Source organism: Zonotrichia albicollis, chromosome 5 (genome assembly GCF_047830755.1).
Source record: "Zonotrichia albicollis isolate bZonAlb1 chromosome 5, bZonAlb1.hap1, whole genome shotgun sequence".
NCBI lineage: Eukaryota > Metazoa > Chordata > Aves > Passeriformes > Passerellidae > Zonotrichia > Zonotrichia albicollis.
The window spans coordinates 58,158,769-58,171,115 of record NC_133823.1 but is presented as its reverse complement, the minus strand read 5'-3'; the positions used below and the strand labels follow the sequence as shown (position 1 = coordinate 58,171,115).

Below are 12,347 nucleotides of genomic sequence, written 5' to 3'. Positions count from 1 at the left end.
CTGACTGCTGACACTCATTGCAGCAGGTGGAAAACAGCCTGCTCTTGCTTGGCTTTTGTCAAGTTGCTGCCATGCCTGACTATGGAATGCTGCTGCTTTTGCTCACCACATACTCCTCTTGAGGGTGCTGTCACCCCTTCCACAGTGTTTGGTGAGTTTTACACTAAAGGTGCTCCTCTGTGCTCATAACTAAGCTGTGGCCTTGCCCTGTGGAACTAGCAGAAATTTATGTGCCAACATCAAGGTCAACAGGCCTAATTTATAGCAACTGCTAGGCCCTGCTCCAAGATTCCTGCCATAATCTCACAGTCTCCTTCATGTTCAACCTGTTTCAGAACTTCTTACCCAACTGCCCACCAGAACAGCAGCGGACTGGGACACCTCAGAGAGAAATGCCAAGGCAAGAGCTCGAGGAAAGAGCCAAAGGGAAGCCAGGGAGCATTGTGGTCAGAGGCAAAGCTGACAGCCTGACATCAGAGCCAATGACAGAAAAAGGAAAAATCTGTTTTCTCTAATGAAAGACTGTAAAGTACTTACCCAGCTCTGAGCTCAGTGAAGAGGAGGAGATAGCCCAAAAGGCAGGCAGAATGCTTCACATAAAACACTCTCACTACTAAGGAAGTGAGAGGCGAGAGAATTTTTTTTGAAAGGAGAGGAAAAGCCAGACGTTTATTCTCATCATCAAAGGGAAGGAAGAAGCAAATGAATCAGAAATCAAAGATTGAATATCATTGGTCTTGCTGACAAAGCAATCAGCAATTCCCTCACAGCAAGTATAGGGGTTTGTTGAACAAAGCAAAGGAATTTGAAAGTCTTGAACAAAATAGGGTCTTTCCATTTATAAAATTAGACGTAATTTTAGAACAGCATTTTGATTTAGGAGCTGTGAAGAATTTCTGCATTAAAAATACATAAATCCAAATTTTGTGATGTGCAATTAATAATGACTTTGTCCAAACCCTCTCCAGCCTCCTTTGTAATTCTCTTAAGAAAGTATTAAATGAGGGTATTTTCACTTAAGTTGAAAATCAATGACACTTCAATGAAGCATGCATTTCCAAAATATTATGCAATGGAGAGGCATACATTTCTGCAGCTCAGTCAAGAGGCCAGAACTTCCTAATAATGCTGATTTAACACTTGAAACTAGAAAATCACAATCAACAGATTCAAAATGTATAGGTGCCATTATTAGTCCCCCAGAAGTCTCAGACTAAACCCCTGGGGTTCCCCATTTCAAAATGAAAAATGCAATGCTCATTCAATAAATGAAGCAAAGCAGAATAGTATTTAGGATTCTTTTTCCAGGATATTTTGTGAAAACACGATTTCTTTTTCAGTAGATTTTTTTTTTTAATATGGATAGGAGGAAAGAGAGCAAGAGAGCACTGAAAAGAAGCAAGAATCCAGAGCTTTATGTCTGACCATGCCTCTGGGTGACTATAGAACCACAGCCTGGCACTTCCACCTGGCACAAACATCCTGCTCCTGGTTTTGTTTAGTCTGTACCGCACTGTGACCTCTCTGTATCTTAAGGATCTCTTGGTACCCTTAGGGATGGCTGAAATACATTTCAGCTAAGGTCTTCAAAATAATGACTTCGGGTATACCTTTAGTAAGAAAAATATCCAAAAGGGAAAGAGAAGGCAATATAAATATCAGAGTTAGAAACCAATGAATACCTCACTTCCATCATAGGCAAGAGAGAAACAGAAACTTCAAAAACAGAAGCCAGAAGTTTGTGGTCCATGACACCACAAAATGAACACTCAAATCAGCTGCCATCAGTCCTTTTCTCTTCCAGCTCTTCCTTGCTGCCCACCAGCTCTGTCCTATGAAAACATATGGACTAATGTAATTCCTCCTCTTCTATGAAGTGGCTGATTACCTAATGGCTAAAGCCAACTTTCTGTTAAGCATGTCATATTCTCTTAGGTAACATTTATATAATAAAAGCAAAACACTGTGTGTGTGTGTGTGTGTGTGTGTGTGTGTGTGCGCATGCGTGCGTGAGTGTGGTTTTTTTAATATAGGAAACTCACATGAAAAAGGCCAAAAAGGGATTTCTAATGAGAAAGGATGTGCCTGCTTTTGGAGAAATTAGCTGCTCCAGTGAATTCCAAAGATAAAGCAGAAGAAATTATCCAATAATTTGTCTGATCTAATTAGAGATGGCCCGATCTGCTAAATTCTTATCCAGATCCAAATTATGGGGGCATCTGGAACTGGGATTATAGTTTTGGCTCACAGACTCTAGTCAGGCTAGTGTGAAGAGCAGGTAAAAGCTAAGGGACCCAGCCCCCTGCCACAGCATACAGACCACTGCCATGGACTTTAAAGATGAGTTACTCAAATCCTATGCAAAAAGATTAGGAGCCAATTACTGTAAATTACTGCATCCTAAGTGAGCTATTTTCCCTTTGGTCATAACACTGAAAACTATCCTATGACACTAGTAATTAATTTCTTGCCTCCTGCAGTTGGAGAGTTGAGGCACTTGTATTTTCAAAACTAATTTTTACCACATACTCCTGAAAAGTTCTCATTTTTCAAAAGAATCAAACATTTTACTTCTAAACTTTGTATTTTAAATCCTTTCTTTACCTATTAAAAAGGGGTAATGACCTTCAGAGGAATCAAGAGAAGAAGTAGTGCAACCATGGGCAGTATTTGAAGCTTTTCGTGAATTCTCCTTACACATTTAGCAATTAAAGAACAAGACTATGGGAAATAACTGAAGACTACAGTATGGCATGCAAGTGTGTGGAAACGTTACATGATGGTGACTAAACAATGTATTTCAGGTCTAGAAGTCAGACACAGACTGAGAGGTCACATACTGACCCTGCAGAGCAGAAGGCGTGGGAGCACACTGCTCCTCATTCCCTAGCTCACATGCTCTCTTTCAGAGGAAAGCTGGAACTTGCACCCAGATCTCTTACCACTGAGCTGTGATGATGCAGACAAAGCAAACTGCAGTGCAGGCACAGCTGTTTATGACTGAGCCTGAATTTCTGCCTAACAGCTCATAACATTTGCCAGTGGGTTCTGATCAGTGGTACCCACAACGAGAGCTGACCATGCACAGCAGTGCAAGGAACCCTCTCCTGATGTTTCTCCTTATTCCTAAGGCAAGCTGGGAGGCAAGGGGAACCAGAAGGTGCTGCATGCAGATGACCTGTTAGGCAAGCAAAATACAGCAGCAGTGGAGGTGATGGCTGAGGCAAGTGTGAAACCTCACCAGTGCTCAGGTGGGCATTTGACAGAGGGTCTCAGGGGAGCGGAAACATTCGGGTCAGAAGTTCCCTCCTGCTCCAGCAGTAAAGAGAAGTGATGCTGGGAAAGATGATTTACAAGGTGGGATTTATCAACAGGTGAGAAATACCAGTCCAGCAGTGCCAGCAAATTGATACTGACCTTCCAGGAAAACTGCTGCCCCCATCAAAGCATCTGGCCTGAGCCAGTCCCACACAAACAACAGAAGGTATAATTGCGTTGCTGATTCTGGTTACCACAAGTTCAAAAAGAGTGAATAAAGCACACTATAAACATAAACATATTCCTGCTAATTAAGAAAAAAACTGAAACAAAACCCAAAACAATTATCAAGCAAATGAAGGAAGCTAAAATCAGCCCAAACCCTATAAAATCTGCAGAAAAAAGCGGCTAAAAACATGACTAAAGCAGACCTCAAAGCACAGCAGCCATCTGTGCCAGATAGGATCTAGTAATAATGCAACTCCTAATAGCAACATGAATAATAAAAGTAAAACTCTCACAAGTTGCTACTGTGTTTTGCAGCAACAATAATAGATGTTTCTCTGTGGTCTCTAGTCTTTATGTACTAATCATTACAACTGTGCTTAACATTTGCAAGGAGAATCCTCATTTTTAGATGTAACTTAAGGGCATATTTGCATTCAGTGGGTAAATCCAGCTCGGGGAGAAAAATGCTGTGCTCCAAGGATTTCCAGGAAGAATTCCTCCCTCCTGTAGTTGTGGAGCCCAAATTCCCACTGTTATACTTTCCCTGTCAGGGTTTCAGATCACAGCTGTTTCTAAGAAGATACTAAGCTTAGAGATGATGTGGGTGTACACAGCTTCCCTGCCCCTCCAAAGGAAGAACATCTCTCCTTCCTTTTCTTTGCATTTCTGAATGCTCCAGAGATCCTCTTGCTTTTCTTTGGTGAACTTAAAAGTTCAAGAAACAAGCAATTGCAGTGGAAGCAGCAGGACAGCTATTGCTTGTCAGGGGAGTTTCAGTGGCTTCTGGCCTTATTGATGGTAGTTGGGGAAAGAGGAGCAAAATGGAATGGCTGTCTCAGCTGGAGTCTCCTGAGAAGTTTGAGTTTTCAGAAGGATGATAAAAATTGGGTGAGAATTCAAAAAAAGAGCTACAGAAAATGCTTCAGAGTGTGAAAAATACTGCTCACTTAGAGAGAATTGCAGCACTCATTTTTCCATCTTAGCAGAGAAGAAGCCAAAGGACAAGTTGATTAGCAATGCCTGGGGAAGATATGTGATACAGGGAGACCTCTTAAATGTAGAGATAAAAGTACAGAAAAAAAATCAACTCTCAGGAGGTAGAAGCTGGCAGCAGTCAAGACATCTCTGTGGTGTGTCTGCATCTTTAGCCTCACAGAAGTTTGTGAAAGTGGAAAGAGGAGATCCCATAGATTTGATAAAGACTGACCAAGCCCAGTGGAGCCTAAGTAGCATTGTAAAATGCCCTAATAATGATTAAAAAATAATCAGAACTCTGTAAAACATGCATGACATTTATTCCAAGTCTTAATGAAGGAAGTGCTGCAAGAGATTGACTACTTAATCACAAAGGTCTTTTCTACTATTTTTATTTTCATCCTGTGAAAGGGATCTCTCATAGCACTGGTTTTCCCACCTCTCTCTGCCTCTGAGGGGGGAAGGGATGACAGAAATTGTTAATTTTCCAGGAAAGTAGAAATAGAAACAGTCAGCAAGGATATATGGTGGAAGAAAGAAAATATAATCTATAATGAAGATCACAACTATTCAAGAGAAAAAGATCTTGAATGTTGGTCGATTTAGGTTTTAAAACATTATCCTGAGCTCTGTGATTCTGGGGGAAGAAACACTTACTTAAGCACTCACTTAAACAAACCTCACATTTGACATCTATAATATGTTTTAACTCATATGTCTTTTGAGAATGCAGAGGTCTGGACCTGCTTGGTACAAAAGAGAGCTGCTCTTCTGCATGCAGTTTCTACCTAGACCCACCCTGTAGAAGAACTGTTAATGACACAACAACTTCCAAACAGAGAGTGCCCAAAAATTAATTCCTTGTGCCCCTATTATGTCTATTCCCAGCTGGAGAGTCTTTCTGCAGACACACTGTGCCTTCACAATTCTCTGCTAGGTGAATTTTCTGCCACCATGTTAAGCATTGTGCAATGTCCCCTGTGTAACATTGACTGAATTGTAGAAACGATCAAGTCATCTGAAAGGATATGGGGAGGTTTTAATTTCCTGAAATAGACCTGCTGTTCAGGCAGTATTGCCTTCTCTATAATAGGAAGTTCAGGAATATCAATTTCTAAATTTGTCTATTCAAATTAGCCCATTACCATTAATGCCAACTCCTTTGAAAAACCGCGAGTCAGGCCCCCCCAAAACCATGAGAATTTAATGGTGTAGAAACATTGTCCCTTTTTCTTTGTCATCTGATTTTTTAAGCTATTTGGAGACAAGTTTTCAAGTTCTTCTTCACAAAGGTAAGATTAGAAATTACTTTTTTTTTTCCTCTCTGTGAGAAGAAAGGTTTTCTTGTTATTGTATGAGTTCAGGAGCTGAGCCAATGTAAAACTGCAGGAGCTGACAACACCACCTGATGTTTTTTTCAGGTGTTTCTGTCACTGAGAGATGCTGCATACCATCATGACCAAGTTAATTGGTTAGACCTGTCCAAGTACTTGTGCACAGACGCTTAAGTGCACAGTCATCAGCTCATATCAAAATAGAGCTGGAAATAGCTTCCTCTGGTCCACCCCTTTGGTTATGGGTGAGATCTGTTAAACCTGTGCCATTCTTGCTCAGCCTGTTCTTAAAGGTCCCTGACAGTGAAAGCTCAGTCATGTCCTCACTGCCTCATATTTAGAAAATCACTCCTAAATTGTAACTTGAGTCTTCAGTGTTGTAATTTACGATCATCTCTTCTTAGCCTGTGAAATATCATGGAGAATTTATTGTTCCATTCCACTGTGCAACAGCCCTGTCAGGTCTCCTGACAGTTTTTCTTAACTTTAATAACTCAGGCTTTCAATCTTTTCTGTTAGATCATGTTTCCTAAGGCTCTGCTCATTCTGATAGCTCTGCTCTGGACATCTCCCCAAGTCTCTCTTCTTGCTGAAGCACATCACCCAAATCTGGGGGTTTTATTTTAACTCAGCCTAACTAGGAGGAGGTGGGCAGGAAGAACCATACTATATCCCTTACTGTTAAACTTTTGTTTATGTGTCCTAATGTGACATTAACCTTCATCATACCAGCTTGGTGTTACTATCCATGTTCACCCTATAACCCGCTATGACCTCAGTTCCTGAACTGATCAGCTGCTCATTCTGGCTTGTCATTAATCCTTCCCACTTACCAAATAGCACCATATATTTTTCAGACTATTTCTTCAATTCATAAAAACCATTTTGATCTCTAATTCTGTCCTTAATTGTGTGTGTGATCCCTCCCAGCTTTACATCAGCTGCAGATTTAATAAACATATTCTCAATTCAATTGTCTGAATTGTCAGTCACAATGGACAAAATCCAGAATAGACTGTTGCAGAATGTCATCTGAGAACTACATTCTGGATAAAGTTCTCTAACCCAAGTTTTCACTCTTGACATCATAGTTTCATTTGGACTACTCTCCTTAGCAAAGCAACAAAAGACTTTCTAAATCAGAACTTGCCACTCCTATTTTTTTCCATATGCACCACTAAAAACACTTTTCACATTAATGAGCTAATCCTGTTTTAAGAATGTAGGTCATTATCATATCCATTTTCAAATTTTAATAAATATTTATGGCAATCTGTAATTACCTTCAGAAAATTCCCATGTATTTCCACAGAAGATGCCTTTGCTGCATCCCAAATACGTGTGCCTGGCTATTACTGCTGCCAGTCTCTTCTCTAGCACCTAGTTCTAAGATAACCTCAGGAAATAACACGAGCTATTTTAGCCTTTTCTCTCTTCACGGCTCCTACCAGAATCTCTACGAGTAAGCTCATGAACATCCACTTCAACATTTCAAACCCACTTAAAGGAGGTAAGCAAACCTAACTCTGGGACATAGTATTGCACAACTGATTAGAGCAGTCACAGACAAGCAGCATATTCAGAACTGCTAACTAACATTCAAACATGATTTCCAATAATGCTGTCAAACAATTAAAAACGATTGTTGCATTTAGGAGGCTCTTGTTCCTTTTGAGAATATCCTTGTTGAAGTATTCTTCTGAAAAATTTTATCAAGCTTTGTTTGCATGATAGTGCATTGAATCTCACATTTTTGGGGGGTTATAGAAGCGCAGAACTGACCCATGATGTAATATGTGGCCTCTATACCCTGCTGATGGCTTTGTGCAGCAGTTGGTAACATCACGAGGCTCTGTGCAGGTATAGAGTCCTGGCTGGCCATTTCAGTATAGCTTCAGGGGCTATTTTATAATCCCTTGATTAATTTGCTTATAGGTCTGCTATGGAGAATGATCTGTAGTCCATCACTTGGGTAGACTGTTCATTTTGTGGGAACCACATTGAGGCAGTCCAAAAGAGTATCATTTTAAAGACATTCTGTAGTGAGGGCTTGTAATTTGTACACAAGTCTGGAGAAGAGCATTGAATTAAGAAAACTTAATTTTGACAGTCCTGATATATAGTCTATTTTGGTTAACCAAAAGGAACACATACATTTTCTACATTAGAGAAATTTCCATTATTTTTCTCTCAGCCATGAAAATCGATTTTGATGTGATTACTCTCAGAGGCTGCTTGATGTGCTTCTGACAGTACAAAATGGATAGAAACCGTGGGTGGTGTTGAATTGAGGATACTGTGGTTAGCTGAACCCTGTCACAAACTGAAAATGCTAGGATTAAAACACATGCCATTAAGATATTGAGCAGGAGAATGAGCCTTAGGAAAAACAGTGATAACAATATTTTGTTGTTGAAGATTGCAAATGATGCAAAAATCCTTCATCATATTCTGTTTACTGTAATCAGTGATATTTGCTCAACTGGAGGGAGATCCCCAAAACTCATCAGATAAAATCCTTAACATGAAGCAAGAGGGTTGTGCCTAAATATAGGTGGATACATGTGAAAAGGGGAGCCATGGTACTTGGAACTGTACAAAACCATGAAGATTTTATTTTGTTCACACTGATTACAACAGGTTCATGCGTAGTTTCACACTACTTCCCTTTCTGAAATCAGAATTTTACTTCATATTTCTATATTGCAGATAAAGTGTCATTTTTCAGTGCAGTGCTTACTCTTAGCCTACTAATTAGAAAGATCCCCTTTTGCCTTGCCAATTTTCATTGCTTCAAGAAAAGCCCCCAACAAGACAACACAGAAGAAATACAAAGAAAAGAAATGAGTAAAAGGTGAGGTTTGAATTATTTAATCATCCAGATGTGTGGATCCTCTTCCAAAAATGTTTAAACTTGGCAAGACTGGAACTTGCTAGCTACTGAGACTCAGTGGTTTTAAGCAGTTTGATGATGTTACCCTCTAACAGGTTTATTGAATACTTCACTTATGGATCAGTAGCAACAGGAAAAATAAACATCCTCTATTTCCAGTGAGGTAACCAGATTTTTTTCACAGTTGCATAGGAAATATCTATCATCTGACAAATGTTTTAGCAGTTTCTAAGTTATGTCTTGGGAGCAGAGGATTTGGAAAAGGACAAGAGTGAAAGTTCATTGACTTTTTGCTATGTCAGAAATATTGTGATGATTGTTTGCTTTCTGTTCTTTCTGTTCAAGTTGACAAGAGGTAACTATGGAGCTATTAAAAGGTGTATCTTAAAGTCTTTATCACACAAGTGTCAAAAGTAATCTGTTTCACTGTGGATTTTAAATGCAAGAATAAACTGGGTTTGAATTATTTAATTCTCAATAGCATTCTAAGGGAGTTAAATAAAGATGAAATCAATAGGATTATATACATAATAAATCTAGTTCTATGGAAATGCTGTAATTTGTACACAGTTAAATAACAATTTTTATCCATATTAGTTACTAGCTGCCTTGAAGAACTGAGACGAGAATTATGGTCTGGATTGAGTAAAACTCCAGGCATGTGTCAAGCTTATGGTTCCTATTGGCAGTAAAGTCTAGCACACTAATTAATGTTTTTCTGGCTGAAGTCTCTAATCTCTCTGAATCTCACTTTTCACTGTGAAAATAATAGTTCTAAAACCAGAATACTGTGTAAGATATACCACTTAATTATGAAAAAAATGTACAGATACAACAGTTTTGGAAGGGAAGATGTACATGCAAGTAGTTCTCTCTGCCACTAGTGATCACTGTTCCTTTACATTTCTCCCTGTACTTAAATATTTGTGTTTTTCCTTCTATCTTTTACCATCTGTCTGCTGTAGTTCATAGTTGCTATTTCCTGAATATCCATGAGATACAGGTATGAAACTCAGATCCCACTATATGTAGCTTTCACTATTTTCAAAGGGTAGTGATCAGTACTGCTCACAGCTGAGGGTAAAGAAGCAGAGTCTCCTCTTTCTCTAGAGTAATAATAATATATATCTTGTCGCAATAATTGGCAAAAGGGAGTCAGCTGTTACTTTTCTTTTAACATAAAACAGTGACAAGTTAGGACATGATTTTCTTTCCCAAACATCCTTCAGTCCTCATGCTGATTTAATAGTTTTTCTAAACAGTAGGAAATACACAATCTAAACCAATTAGATGATTTAAGGGAGCCAATGTCCCATCCAAAAGTGCTTGAGGGCATATGTGCCTACAATTTTGAAATCATTGGTAATGTGAGATTGGATATTTTGAAAACTCCACTGTGAGCTGAGGATCATCTAACTTCCTTTAAGGTGTGCAAAGCTACAAGCCTGGTTTCAGATTTTCATCTGGATGACATCAGTGTTAATGAGGAGAAATTCATAAACACCATCAGAGAGTGACATAATCCACTTACTCCAGTCTCCTCTTCTATAATGGATGAACTGTTTGTTGGAGGTATTTGTTGCTCTTCCTATGTTCCTCTGACTGCAGAGGAAACACAGACAGCTAGTTAAGGCTAGATTAAACTACAAAATTAAACTGTCCTTTCAAGAACTAAAATTAGGAGGTGAATGACATTTCTACACTCTTAAACACAAACCCAACTCTGAATGTCTTGGTTTTCTGAAAACAGAATTTCAATACTTTTGAAATCGCTATTCTCTTTATGCTTTTGCAGTGTGAATGATGGAAAATTATTAGAAATTGGTTATATCTTAATAAAAAGTACTTAACAGGCAAGAAGTATTTATATAGTATCCTATTAATCTAAATTAAACTCAGTTAAGTCCTTCTGGGATTTTTACATGGTATACTCCATCCTTAATGTGTTCACATTTCTTCCTTTACTGTTAGACTGAAATATGTGTATGTATCAAGGGAAAATTTCTTCCATGGGGTTTCATTTTAAAACTGGACATGCAAATTCTATTATTAGGTCAAATTTTGAAGTCGTTCATAAGTATTTTTTAATTCAACACCCATCAAGATTTCTGCAGACCCCTTTTTACTTTTAATGGTTTGATCTGTGGTTACTGCAAGCTTCACATCTAATTTTTCAGGTATGCAAATGTATCTCTTAATATAAAGTTTTATTTGCAATGCTATTTAGGCTGCTTAGGAGTATTTTATTTTTATTTTGTTTTGCTTGCTCTCTATGGTTCTGTAGATATAAATATACTGCTTTACTGTGCAATTTTCCCCTCTGGCTTTGTGATAACTATAATCCAGTCACTTTTTTTTTTTTTTTTTTTTTTTTTCCCACTGGAAAAGATCCTTTATCTGTAAAGATGGGCTCAAGTAATTTGTGAATTGTAGGTAAATTTTTGTCTTGGGAATTAAACAAGGAGATCTTAAATTACAAATATCTTTACATCCACTAACATGTTCCTTGTACCGATATCAGGTTGGTCACATTGCCAGACCTGGGAAGGTATGGGTGAGTTTAATGCAGTTATTGTTCTTTACCATGATCCCCTTCTGGTTATCTTCTACTTTAGCATGGTCCACAATACTGAACAGGAGAAGAGAGAACTCTATTCCCTAATTTCTTATTCCCAGCTACAGTCTCTAGCTCACTGGAGCTTTGTCCTGGTTACTGTTTGGTGGAGGGAGCAGTAAGGGATGTGGAGTTTGAGAGGTGCCTTCTCAGACCTTTTGCAGGTTTTATATGTGCTTTCCCTACTTGTCTTACAGCATTGGCTTTTGTTCTTCCATATTATAATGAAGTTGACATAGTAAATCTGCAATTAATGTGAGCCTTTCTCTCTCTCCTGCACCATTTCTCTAGTGACCCTAATCGCTGAGAAGTGGAAAGAGGTTTTGTGTGAAAAATGAGGAGTTCAGATCAATCTGTGCTATGTTTACATTTCTGGCAGTATATTCAAGAACAGTTTATCAGAGAGTACTCTCCTGACAGTTTTTTCTAAAGGTGCCAGACAAGTCTATTCTTTCTTTCACTTCCAAATGCTGTGTTTTGTCACGTGCCACCTTCCTGCTCGCTGTCTGGGCTCCTGACATCGCCGCAATGCAAATGTGAAACGAGGAAATTCAAGCTAGTGACTTGAACAGGCCAAGTCCCTAACAACCTAACCTTATCCCAGATCTCCATTTGTACTTTCCATATATCTTTTCTTTCCTATCATTCACTTAATATTTTCACTTTAATGTTTCCTTTGTCTCCTTTACTTCTCTGATTGCTTCTGTCATGTTTTATTCATTTGCTCTTTTGGTTTTTCTTTCTGCCTTCTTTTAAAATACACTTCCCCTTCCTGTCTTTTCCCACATAGTTACTAATTCCCATAACAGTGATCTAGTATCCCTGACACAGCAGGATTTGATGTGGTGAAAACCCAACATAGGAGCTGCTAGCCTTCTCTATCCTTCACTTAGTGAGCCCATGACATCTCCTTCAATGTCAAAGTATGAGGGAGAATGACTTACTACTTTGCTTTAGATTAGTCCATTGGCAGTCCTCACTCATGCTACGGACTGATGCAGGTAAGGAAAGACTAAAGTTGACACATTATAACAGCCTGGCACTT

At 38.8% G+C, this 12,347-nt stretch overlaps 1 long non-coding RNA gene across 6 annotated transcripts in view; it reads left to right on the top strand.

Annotated features, from left to right (window-relative positions):
- LOC141729188 (uncharacterized) overlaps positions 1-12,347 on the top strand; it is a 194,724-nt gene that overhangs the window by 80,036 nt on the left and 102,341 nt on the right. The gene's annotated exons all lie outside the window — the stretch shown is intronic.